The following is a 19650-nucleotide window of genomic DNA, read 5'->3' as shown; positions in this document are numbered from 1 at the left end:
AATTAAAAAGGAAATGTTCATCACATTTTGAAAAGAGAAAAGAGGGTTTGTATCATGACCGTGGCTTTGCTTCACTTCAGGCCCTCGGAGGCTGACATAATCACTAGTGTTCTTAACGCTAATAAAACGATTTATGATAATGTCCTGTGGTGCAAATAAATCCATCAAACACATCAGCATGTTTTTTCCAGGTGAATATCATATTGGATATCTTACACATACGATATGTACTGCATACACAGATATTTATCCTATAATCACTTTCAACAGTTTGAGTTTATAAGATGTAGTAGCAGTAACTAAAACTTTCCAATTTTGATAACTTAAGTAGGGTTCACCATTTTTGGGTAAGAATGTAGTTACTCCCCTTAAATGAGAACATGGTGACAATTCATGTTGAAATTTGATAGACTAAACATCAACTTGTTTGTCAGTAGCTTGTCTCGATTTAAAAACACTGACTATACGCAGAACAAGTTCTTGTGTAATGAATCAATTAAGAGACATAAACACCATATGTATTTAGGAAGTAAGCTGCATACTAGATGGACAATGTTATTACTATCACTGGATTATTAATTGATTTGATTGGGGAAAATAATTTGATCATCGTCACAAAAAGGACCCGGATGTGTTTCATTATTGATAAAGTACAAGCCACACGAAAATGAAAATGCTAATTTTTTTTTACTTGAATTCACATCAATACCATAATGATAACCAGAGTTAATGCCATTTTAAAATTATTATCGATTCAACAATGCCATTAAGTATATGTATTAACAATTTGGTTATTAACAACTATAGAATATAGTTAAGACTATTAACATAAAAAGTCATATGAATACATTTAAATAATTTTCGTGAATATGGAACGAACACAAAACATGGAATATCACATCAAAACGAAACTAACCCAAAATAATCCACGTATTTGTAAGGTGCACATAACGTGTACAGAAGAATTGAGAGAGGGCTCACAAAACATACACTCAACGCATACATAGGAATAAATGAAAATCACTTACTGATAATCTACACAGGTACGATTACGCTGTGCATAGCATATCTATTTATAGATCTAAAACCATAAACAACGAAGCGCCTAAGTGACTAAGTTCATTGTTATTTTGAGTAAACAAATATGAAAAGGACAGAATATAGTTTGATTTAGGAATAGAAATCATCAGCATGCTTGATTGGGTTCAGTGATATGAGAATCTGTGCTTTAAATGTCAGGCGTTCCATTTCCTTTGTTATGTTTGCCTTTTTCATTCGTGTTTTAAAAATTTGATCTACTGTGGCTACCGATATGACCGAATCCATTTGAAGTCGCATACCGATATGAATAAGTTGCATATTAACATCCTGGCACACATGTACACACACTATACATCCGTACAGATGAGTTGCATGCCGACATATTTATCTTGGGTCGTAACGTGTATAGTTGAAATTTACTTTTTAATCGTTTCATATCAACTTAGATAAGATACTTCCTGATATAGATACTTTGAATATATTGAGTTACCATAATCAAGTCGCAAATTGCACGTCAATGAATATTATTTTGACATACATAAGTAGCATACCATAATAAATACTATCGCTAGTAACACTTCCAATACTGGCAACTCTGTATTACTTGTTGTAATTCTATTTAAATGATTTTATTATGAAAAACAATTGCTGAGAATAACATAATTTGTATAGACAAAAATAATACAAATGCAAAGATTGGAAAAGTCTATGAAAGGTTATAAAAATGATCAATATAACTCTTATAAGGAATACAAAATTAAGAATTGAGCAAACATGAATCATAGATCAAAAGCCTTCATAGGACTAAGTATTGCATATTTAAATAAACTGCTGTCTGACGTGTTTCATATCAAAATTAGGCCGTATATTACAAACTGATTTTTTATGCGGCTTACTCCGTTTATCTGATCAAGATATAGGGCTCAAGGAGGGTATGTCCAGTTGACAGGGGTGCATATTCTTCTTAGGTTCCTGTTCCCACCTCTGGTATGTCTAGAGGTCTGTATTTGCCCAGCTCTTAATTTTACATACTTTATTAGAGTTATGAGATTAATCACTGTTCGTTATCTTCACCTTTTAATTTAATTTCAAATAATGTTTAAACAACTAACAGTACTTTACACATGCGCGTGAAGGCTGCTTATGGCATTACATGCAATAAGATGATTGAAAAGCATAATCTCCACAAAAACGCCCCTTGTATATAACCTAGAGATGCTATGGTTACATGTGACATACATTGAGGAGGTTTCCATGACTATGTCATCACATTATGACGTTATGTATTGCTTACTACGGAGGAAAATAACCTATATCACAACGACCTCGGCGGAGGAAAAACTATTGATATATTGAGATAATATTACTATGAGAATAAACAAAATGTTCTACAAAATATCGTTATTGCTGTGCTAATCCTATCAGCTTATCGCTTTTATAACGATTCAAATATTTCAAGTGGAACAAAATTGTTTATATAAGATGGCTAAAGATATACAAACAAAATCACTAGCACTAAAACTAACTAAATTCATCAAGGTATATACACTGCAAATCATGTATCAATTGAAATTGGTCTGCTACATTATGTAATCAATGTTTTCTAAGGAGTGTCCAGGGACACGTCACATCATCAAATTCGTCCGATGGCCTGATTCTTCACAATGATGAACGTATACGTATATATATATATATATATATATATATATATATATATATATATATATATCACCTTTTCTGAATGCCTTGTCTATTGAATAATTCTAAGCTCTCTCTTTCACTACTATTTTATATTCGGACGGTATTTCTATACAAAAAGCGGTTATTTGGGACTCCGGGTTTGGTTTGACACCGTCTGGAAGACGAATCTCGAACCGCTTTAGTAGATTGGCACACATCAATAACATTTGCAGTTTGGCGATATTTTCTCCCAAGCAAACTCGACGCCCAGCTGAGAAGGGAAGCCAACTGTCTGGTTTTGCTGGTTTCAATTTACCATTTTCTTCAAGGTATCGATAGGGATCAAATTTATCTGGTTCCTTCCAATATTTAGGGTCTTGGTGAAGTGCATAGAAATTTATGAAGACTGTAGTTCCATTAGGAATGTCGTATCCACCTATTATTAAAAGAAAAATACCTCTCAGTCTTACAAATGATGAATATTTACTTAAATTTTGTACAAACTGATTAAATCAATAACTGGTAAATACAAGTTTTCAGATGGAAATACAATATTGCAATCACTGTGATACTACTTGTCACGATTAACGAATTTTGTGATGTGAATTGTATATAACATGATTGGATGATAATATAATCATCACATGGGGATTATTCATGAATCTATGCATTTATGTATGCGTGTATAATTGTATGTAAATCTATGTACATGTATGTATGTATATGTATATATACATGTGTATGTGTGTATGTACGTATCTATGCATGTGTAGGTAGGTAGGTAGGTAGGTAGGTAGGTAGGTAGGTAGGTAGGTAGGTAGGTAGGTACGTAGGTAGGTAGGTAGGTATATTTGTATATGTACGCATGTTTGTATGTATATATATATATATATAATCCAAATAGAAAGAGTTGATATCACACAGTCAAAATAATTCAATAAAAAAGCAGGAAAATATACAGTTCCAAAATATATTTTGGAACTGTATATTTTCCTGCTTTTTTTATTGAATTATATATATATATATATATATATATATATATATATATATATATGCATATATATGTATATATGCATATATATATATATATGGTGAATTTCAATTCGTATCAAAACAGTAGAAACGACAAAAACTCATGGTATGCTTCACGACTTGAAAACGGAAAATCAATCCACTGTGTGCAGTGAATTGAATGTTAATGTTGAAAAAATAACATTTTGATTTTTCAAGGGGCTTTATGTTGCAGAAATATGTTTATTATAATGGAAGCATTATTGAGAATGCGAAAGAAATGAAATATATATGCATTTTATTTTCCAGGTCAGTTTCTTTTTGCGAAGCTTAAAAACATCAATGCGAACAATCCCAGAAAAGTACTCATGGAGTTATAAGAAAATTCAGACAATTTAATTTACCAGTTACGTGCTAGCTTGACCTGTTTCAAAAAGTCATATTAATTTACGGGTGTGAGATTTAGGGATATGAGGGAATTTTTACTCCTCCTAGGCACCTGATACCACCTCTGGTGTGTCGAGAGGTCCGTGTTTGCCCAACTATCTATTTTGTAATCTTATAAGTGTTATAAGATTGATCACTGTTCGTTATCTTCACCTTTCATTCAATTTAGACCACTCATTAAGCCTGCATATGTTGTGACACATTACGTTGAAAGTTTTGCCTCCATGGCAGACAATATTTATTTGAGGGAATTGACTGGTGCTTGGTAAGATTTACTGGATTTTCTAAGGTATCTCTGTTTGTAAGAGAGTATGTTTGGTGGGTTTTTTTTAAATCCTGTATAGGTGAGTATCTCGTATCCATTCATCACATCGACTGATTTCAAATGTGTTTAAAATGAAATATGATTTTGAAGAAACTTGTCTTTTAAGTTGGAAGTTGTACTAAAAGTCGGATTAAAAATGTAGAATTAAATCCAAATGTGTTTAAGATGCAGTTTTGATAATAAACCTTACAAACAAATACCTTGTTGTTACAAACTTTGTCAACTTGAATCAATAAATGCCCCTCATATAACATATCTAATTATTTCATCAATAATGGTTTACTAAACTCAGAAGACAAGATGACACGCATTTCTAATGTGTCTAATACGAGATTTAATCATTCCTTTTATAATTTTCAATTATTCTAACCAGATTTCAAGTTCTTTCTTTTTATATTAGCTCATCGTATGACAATTCATGATAGAGGCAAAGTTATGTCGACAAATGAAAGATCGGGACTTTCTGATAATATTTCCTACCGACTTGGGAATCACAAATAGTCATGTGTGGTGCATCCATTCCGATAACATTTCCAAGCCTCGTCGTCTCAAATATACACGCCTCTGTGAAATGTAAGCCGTTGCGATCCTTCATTGATATATGTCCCGTGCCTAAAATTGTAGATGTTCAAATAATATGCAAGTTAGGACATAAGATTTCCAAACGTAGCTCAGTCACATCAACAACATAAATGATTTTACTTTCAATATGTTTAAAATCATTCGACTTGGAATTCAGATTACATACAATTCATTCTTACCAACAACTCTGTCAATTTCCTCCTGGCATTTAGACTGGATTTCCGGATGCTTGGTCATGAAGTACACAAACCAGTCCATGACAAATCGGACAGTGTCTACTCCAGCTACATTGTATTTAAAGAATAATTTAGAAAATTGTAAGCAATAATGTAAAAGGGGGATAAAGAAATGTGACCAAATCATAAATCCTTTTAATATCATAAAATTAGAAGTAGAAGAAAATCGGATCCCTAGTAACACCAAAATTGAGATCAACTGCATAGGAGAAGTAGGCATCCGAATAGCAGAAGAAAATTCATACGTTGCATTTTTTCAGAAACAACTTCAGACGAAACATGAAATGCTAGTAAACAATCCATGTTTTGTTTTGTAAAAAAAAAACCACATAATGTAATTTTGCGTAATGTATTCAGTATCTACTTTTTTGTATCTGCAGAGCTTCCTTAATCAAGTATTGTACATTGTTCATGGATCACAATGCTCCTACTTTGCCTGTGATGTATACCTATTGTACACTTGTTAGGCCTTTTGGATCTTCTATTGGGATGCCACTTATTACAATGAATTATTTTTACTTGGCTGTGTTGTAATCAGCAGATAAGGGGGTGTCTAATATTGATTGTATTGCACTACCAAAAAATATATTCGAGACGGTCTGAACTAGGTACGTATCGTCCAATTTCTCTGGGACCGCTTCATCCCCCTCGCTTTCAGCTTCCTGTCTGGCGATCAGTAAACTGTCGATGTAGTGTCTATTTTTACCTTCAGATAAACATATAGATTTAAAGCAAAATATAACGAAATTGTTCTGAAATATGTATGAAAAATACTATTGTATCTCCTATAGATCACAAACTGCGATAATATGCGACTTTCCTCTATTAGTATCACTTCACATCATAAAATTCCTTGAAAGAATCTTTCCAAAACATTTTTTTAAAAACACCCTTACTTGGTTCAAAGGTATCCACATGTTGTTTGAACTTAGCCCGAACTATATCCAGAAGTCCGTTCATTTTGCTGACAAGCTTTTTCCATTTAGCTGTGGGGTAGATATCTTTCAGATAAGGAATTATATCCTCAAGTACTCCAGCTCCAATATCCTCAAATATTCCGTCATCTAATTCCAGGAGTTTTTTTACTTCCGGGTCATCGATAGGTCGCCTTTCAATCATTAATGTAAATAATGATAAACAACATATGGTGGATTCAATATGCGCTAAGCTGCTGAAAACTACCAATTACTCCAGCTGTATGTAAAACTTATACGGTACCAATTTTGATGCACCAGATACGCATTTCGACAAATAATGTCTTTTCGGTGATGCTCAACCGAATCAATTTCAAACATCAGTGAATTTGAAACACTTATTATATATTCAGTAAATCTTCAGTTAAGTTAAATTCAAAATGTCGTTTTTCGTATTTTTGTTCACATTTCTATTTCTATTAATGCACGTGTATTTTAATGACATCATAACTCCGTCCCTGTCACATACACCTGTGTAATTCATTTAGTGTTTATAGCTATTTTTGCAATAAAGCTTCTTACAACATTGCCTTTGTTTTAAGTCTCATTAATACAACTGTATCAAGCAAACTTCGCATCAATTCTTCATTTGGTAATCTTACATATACTCCAACGTCCCTTTCAAAACGAAAGTCGAAGATAACGAACAGTGATCAATCTCATAACTCCTATAAGCAATACAAAATGGAGTTGGGGAAACATGGATCCCTGGATATACCAGATCTGGCATCAGGTAATCCTCCTAGACACAAGACAACATCTTTGGTATGTTCAGGGGTCCAAGCTTAATATTGTATTCTTTATAGGAGTTATGAGATTGGTCAGTGCTTGTTATCATCCTCTTTTCAAACATCATATTTTGATTTTATATTAAAGTATTCCATTATTATGCCTTTTCATAATGAAATAATCAAAAGAATCAATAAAGTTATTGATAAGAATTTTTTTGATAAAACTATCCATAGATATAAATTATAGAATGAGAATACTTCTCTCCAAAACAAATGGTGTAGAATTGGTGGAAAACCATCAAATCCATGTAAGCTTTAATGATGAAGGGATTTCTCTCTTGTGCCATTTTATCCAGGAATTCCTTCATGTTGCTTTCATGTTTTCGAGTAGATCTCCACGTAAGTAATGCCTAAAAGTAGGTGCAACTTGAAAATGATAATATATATAATTATGGACATTTTTAGGGCAATTCTATGCTTTAGTTATCTGAAAAGTACAATGTTCACCAAGCCCAAGAGGACGAAGTGAATGCATGCAATTAATCATATTGAACAAAAAGTGTTATATTTTCACATACATTATATCACTACATGATTTGAAGCATTTAAAACCAGAGTACATGAATGGTACATTTCGAATACTCAAGGCCGATACCCTAGGCCAAAATGAAAGAACATCTGCCCCCTTTTCGTAGTCGCAGTTGCATTCTATGTAGGACTCCAAAATACGTTGGGACTCCAAAGTGCAATGGTCTTTGCCAAATCCAGATGATGTGACACACCGAAGTGCGATTGCACACACCAATGCGTATGAAATTAACAACTTTATTACACAAACTGAGAGGTGTTTCACCAAAAATAACATTACTAACATTAAAACCATTTTTTTTATGTTTTTCTGAAAATATGCATGCTGAGATTATTCCAAAGTGATAAAATATAAGAACAAGACATAAACATGCATGTATGTTGCATTGTTTCTACATTTTCTTTACAAAACGAACAACAATCATCTGAAATTATACTGATTTTCTTGAAGTAATATTTCGTAGGAAGAAACTTGTGAAGAATTCGGTACTGCAATCACTGAACTTGGGTATTGATACTTGTTTTAAAACAAACTTTAAACAGCTCTTTGACAGAAATATTGCCTTCTAAATGTATAGATAATTTTGAATTGATTTGGGTATTATCATATCATATATAGGGCTCACGGCGGGTGTGACCGGTCAACAGGGGATGCTTACTCCTCCTAGGCACCTGATCCCACCTCTGGTGTGTCCAGGGGTCCATGTTCGCCCAACTATCTATTTTGTATTGCTTGTAGGAGTTATGAGATTGATCACTGTTCGTTATCTTCACTTAGCATCATATAACAATTTGGAACATTTATCATTCAACAGTATAAATTTATTTACGGAGCCCTGGACACACCGGGGGTAGGATCAGGTGCCTAGGAGGAGTAAGCATCCCCTATCGACCGATCACACCCGCCGTGAGCTCTATATCTTCATCAGGTAAACAGTTATCCGTAGTTAAAATCAGAGCGCCAAGAACGGCCTAACAATCCGTATGAAACATGTCAGACAGCAATTGACCCAATGATAGATTGTATTGGCAAACTAGATTGTTATAACGAGCACGGAAATTGCGAAATGCTGACTGTTGAAACCCGTGTACCTGTTTGTCAATAGTCTGGCTCAATTTAAAAACTGATCATATGCAGAACAAGCTTTTTGGTATCGACTCAGTTGAGAGATATAAACACAAATATACAGATGATAATGGAATATTGCTACATACATATTGGAAGATGAAATCATCCCGTTTGTCATAAAATTGAGTTGATAGTTTGCGGTTTATGTCTACTTTCAATAAAATGTCTAAGTAGAAAGATTAAATACTTTACTATTCATAATAATTACCAGAATTTTACTATGCATCTTAATTACTTTAATTTACCCATGATTATGATTTCTTGAATTTCTACAGTTTTTGAAATTGGAACCATCAACAACAATTAGATGGAATATAACTTATTCTTATGAATGAAAAACACAATAACTTGGTTGTGATGATAAAAATGGGGACTTAAAATCAAAGTAGGATCTCTTGTATCCAAAACAGTTGTCATTTTCCCTTGTTGCCTTAATTGCATAGCACAGTTCATGACATCACAATGGATATGTCTTTATGGTTGTTCTAGTGTTGGGATATATATCAAAGGATATACACATCCTATACAAAACGGAAAGAATAAGACCTATGCAACACAAAAGAAAAAGGGGGAATTCAAATTGGGCAAGTGTGGCGTAGAGACAGTTGAATGCAGATTTTTCTTTATCATTAAATAGTGTTAGAATGCATAATTAGCAGGGTACAATGACACTTCTCATTCCCCATTTCAAAGTCGGGCGACACTGGAACCGTTCACTTATTTACTAGTATAATCCACATTAATTATAGTATATCCATGCACAAATACGCCTTACAAACTAGACGGTAGTATATTTTGTCATGAAAATTAACAACTATTCTCTCTGTCGTGGCTCTCTTGCAAATCATGAATAATTTTAATTTTTACATCATCTACAAGTCGGTATTTCGCAAATACAATATAAATGGTCGTTATAACGATCTAGTTTGTCAATACAACCTATCATCCCGTTTATCATAGAGTTGAGTTGCTAGTTTACCACTATTATCTTTTTTCAATAAAATATCTAAGTATGAAGCAGAAGTGGACGACATCTTTGGTGTCTTTTATTTCACGTTCACATGTATATATCGAATCGACATATGAATGAAAATGATTATTGTTGATAGATAAAACGTCATTGATATATCTAAATGTCGCATTGAAGGCAAGATATTTTTTCTTCTCACGTCGACGATTTTGAATAAATTCTGCTTCATCAGAATATAAAAACAGGTCAGCTAACAAAAGAGGACAATTTGCGCCCATATCCAAAACTTTCTGAATTTCAACATTCATCCCTAGGTAGTAAAAATCAGAATATTATATTTACCTCACAATGGATGATACAATCCAGAAAGCGCTACTGTCTGGAATACGGTGGTACTACATATGTTTTTTAGTTTCTGAACTAGTTTGCTTTATACATAAATATATATATATATATATATATAGAGAGAGAGAGAGAGAGAGAGAGAGAGAGAGAGAGAGAGAGACAGAGAGAGAAATGTCAGATAGAACAATAGGCAGATAAATAAATAGGTAGATAGATAGATAATGCTTTACACAGAAATTGTTGACGTTATAGTTTCCTCCATATTTTGAACATAGCAAAGTCTGACACACATATATCCGTTCAAAGTATTTCTATGTTTCAATTTTACCTGATTGCTTTGCTTCCAATCCTTCTATGAAAACTCCAAGTGGGTGAGTACGTACTGAAAAGTATGTCTTTCCCTCCTTCACTAAACACCTCACCTGGATTACAATTTCCAAATGTGAGAAATGAAATAATTATTTATTTCATCAAATTGCTTTAAAAAAAGAATCCCGTGGAGATCCGGGTTAAAACAGGTCCTCGGTACTATTTGGTTGTGGTAAGGGGCGACTAAGTGGGGCGGTTCTTCGAATGAGACCACAAAAACCGAGGTCCTTTGTCACAACAAGTATGGCACGATAAAGATGCCTCCCTACTCAAAGGCCGTAAGCGCGGAGCATAGGCCTAAATTTTGCAGTCCTTCACCCGCAATGGTAAGGCCTTTATATGAGTGAAAATTTTTCGATAGGGAAATAACTAATATCCAATCAATTAAACAATAAAACAGAAACTATTTTATCTTTTTGTTCTCATTACACACTCTTGATATGTCTCTGTAAGTTTACTCAAACGTATGGTTGAAATTACCAGATGCAAATGTAGGTCGTCCAGCAAAATCTGCCTTCTTCTTCACCATTGATTCCCATACAACTTCAGCATTGTTCAGGAATACCACGGTTGTTGGACCTTTTTGAATTGTACATTATTTGAACAACAGTAGTTAGTTATAGAAGATATATATATATATATATATATATATATATATATATATATATATATATACACGAACACTGACGAACATATTTAGGATCACTTCATTACCACTATTTCATATGAATTTCAAAACAATGTTTGTCCAAGAACAAGTTTAGAGTAGTAAATATAGACTGATAAAATTTTAAAATGTTTAGATATATTCTTAAGGTGTACATATAACATGGATACCAATAAATCATTTAAAGAATTGCCATCCGTATATATCATCTGTCAAATCTTGAATTTAACATTATTGAAAGAGCTTTTAGCTTGATTGGATTAAAATGATAAAGCTATGGAGTAAAAATTAAACTAACCAAAAGACAATCGTACCACTGGGCCATATACCTTGGAAAGATCGGCAACTTTCCTGTGCATTTCAGCAGAAGAATAAACTGAAAAGTATGAAGACAATTTGTTATAATTCATATGTCAATGAAATATACGTCTTTGGTCTAATCAGGTATATCAAATGTGCGTCACATTTTAAGAACAACTGGAAAAGTATTGAAAAAGCATAAAGTACAAATGTATTCTACTTTATAATACAAGGTGAAGATAACGAACAGCGATCAATCTCATAATGTCGTTATTCATTTTCGTCGTTTGCTTATGTTTTTGTCAATTTTCGTCGCAGTCAGTATGATTTCTACTACGCATCGGTTTGAGTTGTTTTTTAATGTACATTGGATTAAGTCGATATGTTTATAATTCTATTTGTCACTAAGTATTGTCTTATAGTTGTGATTCATTTCTAAATATAAGTTACCGTTTAAACTGTGTGAGACAGAGCAGGTTACAATCATTACATTTCTCTATCCAGCCTATATCAGATGCATTTTACTTCATTTAAGCATCATATTTACTCAAGTTTTACTTTACTACAATATCATCGTACAGTACACTTATTCTTAATTGCAACATTGATATTTCATTGTACTTTTGCAGTCAAAATTGTCTAAGTATATTTTCAGAATTTGTTTGTAAACTCCGAAGTCAATTCGTACAAAATATATTTTCATATCATAAATGTATGCTACGTCATTGATAACTTATCGTCAACGTTTATCAAATCTAAATTGTAAAATTGTCCTGTTTTCTAATTCATTTGTTATTTGTTTTATATAGGTTAATATCTGATCGATCTCCATCAACATAAAACAACAATAAGCCGATTCACGTCTTCTTTCCTGTTCCTCTTTACATTTATACGAGATGCAAGCATGGATTAGAAATATGCGTTGAGGGATGCAAAAGAGTGATTTAGAAAGGAAAGGAATGGAGTTATTGATGTTCTTAAATATGGGAGCCCAAGAGGCGAAAAGTATGGATTTGATTATACCCACGCTTTGGGTATACTTCTCTTCTGTTTGCAAAACTTTATTGCCATTGGGATCCACTTAAAATTGTAAAAGTAGCAATATATTCTTTTACATGTGGTCTGACGTATCTTCTATACGTGCAATCAAATTTCTGCATTTTGATCTAGCTCTCGGGATCCGAATAGGACAGGTACATGTAAAAAGGTGGAATGTATCAGTGTTGTGAAAAATGAAAAAATAAGCTTATTTCATTTGCCCTTGGACATGAATGTGTGAAAAAAGAAAGAATAACAAAGATTTATCAACCTCATAAATCTCATAGAGAATATAAATAGAGAACAGGGCAACACACATCCCTGGAGACACAAGAAGTCAAATGTTGTACTTCAGAGAAGCACCCTTAGTTTTCCATTACACCAATCCTATACGCTTTATCTTGAATAGGCGTAATGAAAGAGTGAAGGAAGGGAATATACTTGAATCTAAAAGATACACAATTGAGTGCAGGATAAACTTCGACCTCCGGAAACACAAGAGGTGGGATCTGGTGCCTATCGAAATTGTAAATATCCATTGTTTACCAGTCACACCCGCAGTGAACATTATATCTTGATCAGATAAGTGGATTAATCTGTAGTCCAAATCAGTATGGTTGAAAGTACGATTATAGTAACTGAAAAGATTATGTGATTTTGTATCGTAGTGCCACAATTGCTTTGGGTGTTTTGGCTTAATATTTCCTTTGAAATTGTCTTATTTTCAAATTTTCACTGAACAGTGTGAAATTGACGAACATTAAGCAAACGTAATTGATGTCATAATCTTATGAAAATACATATGTAATCCTAATCTAATTAATTCATTATATGCTTTATCCATTCTATAAAGATGAGAATTCAGATTTATTTCTCTCAAACCTTTATCATGATATCAATTCAAGAGTTACCCGTGTAATGTCCAATGAGTGGTATGCACCACGGTCCCGGTGGCAGACGATATCGCATTCGTTTGATGACGAAAAACACCACAAGACCCATGCTGACTCCCACCAACATGGTCTGTGTGTCCAGAAAAACGTTAATCATACTGAATCACGGCCTTTTTTACACTCTGCAAGAGACAAAAATGATATTCAAACAAGATATCTCTGAAGTTGGTAAATATATCACATACAAAAGACATTTGTTATACATCATATTCATAAAGCGACATGAGGCTTAGTTGAACCTATCAAATAATTCGTTATGAGTATATTTTAAAGTTATTGCATTATGTATGAACACTCTTTCATACTGACGATAATCTCTGTAACATTTGTGTGACAATATGATTTATGTGTGGTGTTCTGGCCCCGCCGTCACCAAAATTTCCTTTTCCTTAACCTCAACTATCAACTCAAATCCTTGAGGTTTCCTTAACTGAGATTTTCCTCAATTCGCCGCAACCAAAAAGTCTGAGGAATACTTCAGTTGAGTCTGAAAATTTACACAAAACTAAGTTGAGAAAGTACACGATTAATTTCGGGTGATTTCGCGGAATGTGTTAGGTAATGATTTTCGGTAATAAAATTTCTCTCCTCTGTTTTTGTGTAAACATGGCTGCAAAAGATATTTTAAGTATGATTTAAGTTGCAAAGAGAAAGCGGGTGCTAACTGGTCCGCCGAGGAGGAGATCGTGTTGATCGGAGTTTTAAACTATGAAGAGAGGTTTTTGGAAAACTAAAGGGGCGGGAATGAAGGGGATTCACGCAAAACGAGGAGGAGATCGTGTTAATCAAAGAAGTGTTAAACTATGAAGAGAGGTTATTTGGAAAAGGAAGGGGCGGGAATGAAGGGGAACCACGCAAAACTAAATGAAGAGACACGGCAGTCTATTACAGACACACCAAATTCGTAAGTATTCTATATCTCCCTTCCACTTACCCCATGCTGTTAATGTTATTGTAATGATCAGACTACTCCGCAGTATTACCTCCCTTAGAAGAGGGTGTATACACAAAATTTATCCTACTGCATTTCATTCCAACACCAAAATTAGAACCTAAGGCATTATTACTTTATTGAATTCTAAAATTCTTAAAACCCTCTTTGTACCAAGTACTTGATTAGCCTTACTTAAAGGACACATCTCGTGTTTTCAAAGAATACAAAATTACATGCATTTTGTCTTCTTCATGCTTATAGTAATTAATTCTAATAGTTCGTTCGCCGAAATTTTGCGATAATTAACCACAATATGGACTTAAATCTAAGCCCCGATTTCAAACAGTCTAGTTAATTAGGTAGGTAGTCACGTGGTACAGTGACGTCACATGTACCCTTTGTATTGTGAAAATAGTGAGAAATATTATTAAAAACCCAGCTTTTAGGGGCCTAATTTATTCACCATGGGAAACATTTAAATCGGTGTTGACAAACATTTTGAGTTTTATGTTTTCGCCACCAGTGCATACATTTAGTGATGTAAATACCCAAATATAGTGAGATGTATGAAATTGACAACATTGCGAGTAAATAATGTTGATATGGGTCGCTGTCTACAAACTGTAAGGTAATGTTAGTCCTTTATACATCTGTAATTGGCGCTGGGTTTTTTTTTCTAAAATAAACAGTGCAATCAGTATTTATTTTTGGATTAGACAAATTATAATACGTTACATTGTTGACAACTAAGCTCTAGGTTAACTGTCATAGGTGCATTTCGGAAAGAAAGAAAAAGAAGAAAAACACAAAAATCAATAAAAATAATCAAATTTAAAGTGAAAATCACATTATTTTATTTCGATAAAACCATCTTATTATTATTTTTGAATTGTGATCATCACGTCGTTAGGAAGTGGAAGCACGGCGTTGTACTGACGCACTCAAGATGTTACGAGTTCAATATGAAAATAATTTTATAATATAATTTGAAGTAAGGAAACAAAAATATTCTATCATTTATACAATTAAAGTTCAATTATTTTGTATCTTTAAAACTTTTGTAAATCTACTAGCTGGTAGAAACTGAGAGCACAAGTTACATTGTATATGTTGTTACAAGGTGAAGGTATGTTGATCCGAGTGTGCATTGAATTTGAAGACCAAAACAGAATGTATTATGTAGGCTTACCAGTGCTTATAGCTTCGATATACAGTCCACTCCACTTATATTGAAGTCAATTATATTGAACTATCTGTTATATTGAAGTTAAGATAAATCCCCCAGTAGCAATATTTGTGTAGTTCAGATTGGTTATATTGAACTTTGGATATAATGAACAATTCGGGACGGTCCCCTAAATTTCATTCTATCCGGAGTAGACTGTATCCACTTTCTCGCAGTTTATCAGGGTCTCTGTCCAAAAGGTTTCTGAAAAGGTGACTGGGTGTTTTTTAAAGGTAAATTTCTTGCTCCAACAATAAATTATCCACGGGTTTTTTTTTGTACCATCCTTCAAAAAATTGAAAAATGCTCAGTCTAAATCCTTTCTACCGAAAGTACACCCGAGCACGGCACAAAACATCTTAATGCAGTATCATTTACAAGCCATTAACTTGATAATTGGTTTTTTGTCGATTAAATCTAATCTATTTATAAAATGGCTAATAAATGTTTTCAAACCCGAGGGCGCATATGATGTCACACATAATAGCGCGTAAAATAGCGAAAGTAAATATGCATATCGCAAGATGTGAATTTCATCGCTTTCAAACTCGAAAATACTTCATCTAAAACACATTTAAAATAGTTTTAGGCATGAGAAGAATTAATTGTGCTGAAAAAATGAAAACGTTCAGAAACATGCACTGTGTTCTTTAACGCTTGCACGTCATATAATTCACATTTTTATGACATTCAGTTTGATTTGATTTAATCCATTACCCCCAGAAACTATACTCTGATAGTCAGCATTTCACAAATTCTATGTTGATCTAGTTTTCCAATACAACCAAATGGGTCAAAGGCTGTCTGCCGTGTTTCTTACCGATTTGTAGGACGCTCTTGTTGCACGAATTTTTGACTACGGATAATTCCGTTTACCTGCTCAAGACATAGGGCTCATGGTGGGTTAGAACCATAGAATTTGCGAAATGCTTACTTTAACGAGACTGTTGAAACCCCTGCACCATCAACTTGTTTGTCAGTAGTTTGCCTCGATTTAAAAACTGACTATACGCAGAAGAAGCTCTTGCGTATCGAATCAGTTGAGAGATATAAACAGCAAATGCAGGTGATAATGGAATATTGCTAGATAAACCCTATATTGGAAGTTCACGATAGAGAAGCTGAAATTATCCTGTTTGTCATACAGTTGAGTTGTTACTTTCCCGTTAATGTCTACTTTCTATATAATAGAATATCAAAGTACAAGGCAGAGTGAACGACTCTGTGGTGTCTTTTATTTTATGAAAGAAAATTATTATTGTAATAGATAAAACTTCGACGACATATCTAAATGTCGAATTGAAGACCACAGCAAGAGATTTTTTCTTCTCACATATAAGTGTTTGAATAAATTCTGCTTCTTAGGAATATAAGAAAAGGGTTAGCTAACAAAGGAGCACAATTCGTGCCAATGGGAATTCCAATACACTGTTGGAAAACCTGATCACTAAAGACTACAAAGATTTTGTCAATGAGGAACTCCAGTATATTTTTTTCAACTTCAGAGCACTTGTGCGTGGAATCAGAGTGGTGTTTAACAAAGTAATGATTTGGATGACTGATCACCAGATATGAATATTTCCGTTTTCCATTTTTGACGAAGAAGCAACTGCCTATGATATCAAAAAGTTAGTCTTTAATTTATCGTGAGGAATTGTCGTGTAAAGTGTTCAAAAGTCATACATTTTTATGTTGTTGATTTCTAGTTTACTATAAGTTCTTTTAAAAGGTTTAGAATCCACATTTCAATTACACCACTTTTGGCATATAAAGTCACACAGTAGGTTAGAAGTTTCTCCTTCACAGCTGTTAATATTTTCGTGAGGAGAAGTAAGTAGAACACTTACTGAATCCGCCAGTGTATCTTTGTAAGGGTTTTTATGTACTTTAGGAATCCAGTATAGGTACGGTAATATACATTCATTCGACCCAGCGACTGGGATACAAAATGAAACATGATTTTGTAGAATTACAGCTTTTGAAATGGCAATTGGAGTATAAGTACGATTACCAAAAGTGGAGTTAATACCAAGTTCGCTTAAAATACAGTTGTAATAATGAGCCTTACAAACAAAGATAAAATTGTTACAAGCTTTGTCAGCTGGAATCAAAACATATCAAACATTCAGTCAACAAAGTCATTGTCATGAATAGTTTGGAACAAGTAAAGAAACAACACAAATACATTAATAACATACACAGATTGTATCGAAATGTCACAGCGAAACCCGTCTCAGCGGAACAAAGGGGTCTAGTATGATAAATAATATATTCATGAAATTGATAAAATGAAAAATTTTCGATAATAGGCATGTATTCATACTAATAATATCTATATCCAAACCAGAATATCAAAAACATTGTAATTTGCTTACCGATATATGAAATGCGTTGCCCCGAACTCTACTCGAACACACTATGTGAACTGTATGAAGGAGGCGTCAGAATAAAGAGCGTGCGCAAAGTGAGTTATAAATAAGCCGGCAAACCGGTTAAATATTCCAAGTAATCTAACATCATTTATAGTTATTTAATTACCTGGACTGGTGTTATAAGCACAAACTAGTATTATTAGATTACATCTGAAACTTAAGTACATTATTTTGCATCCTTTTTTAAATCCTAAAGAAATGGTACGAAGGACAGAAACTTTATAAATAACTCAAATTAATTACGGCTCGCGGTCCAGCGATAGAATCCGCAAAAATGATTAATGCGTAATATAGCAATTGGTATGAAACACGTCGGACAGCATTTGGTCCACTGACAGGTTGTATTGGCAAACTAGTTCGTTATAACAACAACTCTATACTGTATTATAATATAAATATCTGGATATCTCTGGGTAATCTGTAAATGTACACCTCATTTTCAATGATTAATCAAACATTACACAACTAAAATTAACATTTGTAAAAATAAAATACTCATTTCATTTCTGCTTACTTTGGTTCTGCGGCTGGTAATTATTTCCCCGACTGCCCCTTACTCCTTTGAATTTTTTAAAGCTCTATTTCATTTATGAATCTTTACCACATAGATTAATAGTGTTCTATGAATAAAACACTGGTTACTACTTCTGATATTTCAGGAAGTCCTGTTTATTATATATCGTATAAATTAGTCGCAATACAGGACTTGTAGTGTAGTGAAGGACTGGTGGGAAATTTTCTTCAACGTCAGCGATTTATTACTATAATATTCATTTTCACGTGATAGATAACAAAGTAAATATCCTATGAATTTAGGGGAACACTGATAAGTTTTGGACTGGGGAACTGCACCTAAAACTTCAGAATTGCATAATATTACGCAATTTGCTTCATCGGTGTTTGTTTTAGACGCGATATTTCAAAGTACTTGTATTTTATCTAGAGATGTGGTTGACATTCTAGAGGATAAACGTAACATTGGCACAACATACCCCTGAAGAGGGTCTTTCGATGAATGTTTGTTGAAACAATGACTGGTATATGTTATGTGTATATGAAAAATGAAGATAACAAACAGTGGTCAATTTCATAAAACTTACCAAAAAATCCCAAATTAGGACTAACGCAAACACAAACTTATAGGCACACAAGCGGAGAGACCAGGGAATATATTCATAAAAATCTTACATTTAATCAAAGACGAAATATTGAGGAAAGTTTTTGTCGTAAGATGTTTGTTATTCACATTTTGATGCTGCAAAAAAAGTTGGAACTTACGTCTAGTCATGGATTAACGTATTAAGCACGTAGCACCATATTTGAATTTGTGTATTTGTGTGAGTGTGGGGTATAGCCAAATGGCAAGTTGATTTCCTTAATGTTTACCCTATTCACACGTCTCTTCTCAAGAAGTTTATTGACATATTGCTTCCCTTCATCACCATGATAGTGAACTCCTCTGTCGTTCAGAATTATTTCCTTCTTTATTTAAGGAGGCGCTTGTTCGACCTCTTCTAAAGAAACCTGGATTTGAAAAAGAGGTTTTCAAGACTATCGTGCAGTCTCCAATGTATCTTTTAATTCCAAGATCCATGACAAAGTTGTGGCTAGAAGAATGGACAATAACCTTGATTCATATTATTAACGGAATCCACTTCAATCAGCATACCGTG

At 33.5% G+C, this 19650-nt stretch overlaps 1 pseudogene; it reads right to left on the bottom strand.

The window, feature by feature from the left end:
* Positions 1-1654: 1654 nt before the first annotated feature.
* Positions 1655-18720, bottom strand: LOC125658353 (steroid 17-alpha-hydroxylase/17,20 lyase-like; annotated as a pseudogene).
* Positions 18721-19650: the final 930 nt, after the last annotated feature.

The sequence above is a fragment of the Ostrea edulis genome, chromosome 9 (genome assembly GCF_947568905.1).
Source record: "Ostrea edulis chromosome 9, xbOstEdul1.1, whole genome shotgun sequence".
In the NCBI taxonomy this organism is placed as follows: domain Eukaryota; kingdom Metazoa; phylum Mollusca; class Bivalvia; order Ostreida; family Ostreidae; genus Ostrea; species Ostrea edulis.
The sequence above is the reverse complement of the archived record's forward strand: the minus strand, read 5'-3'. Positions and strand labels throughout refer to the sequence as shown.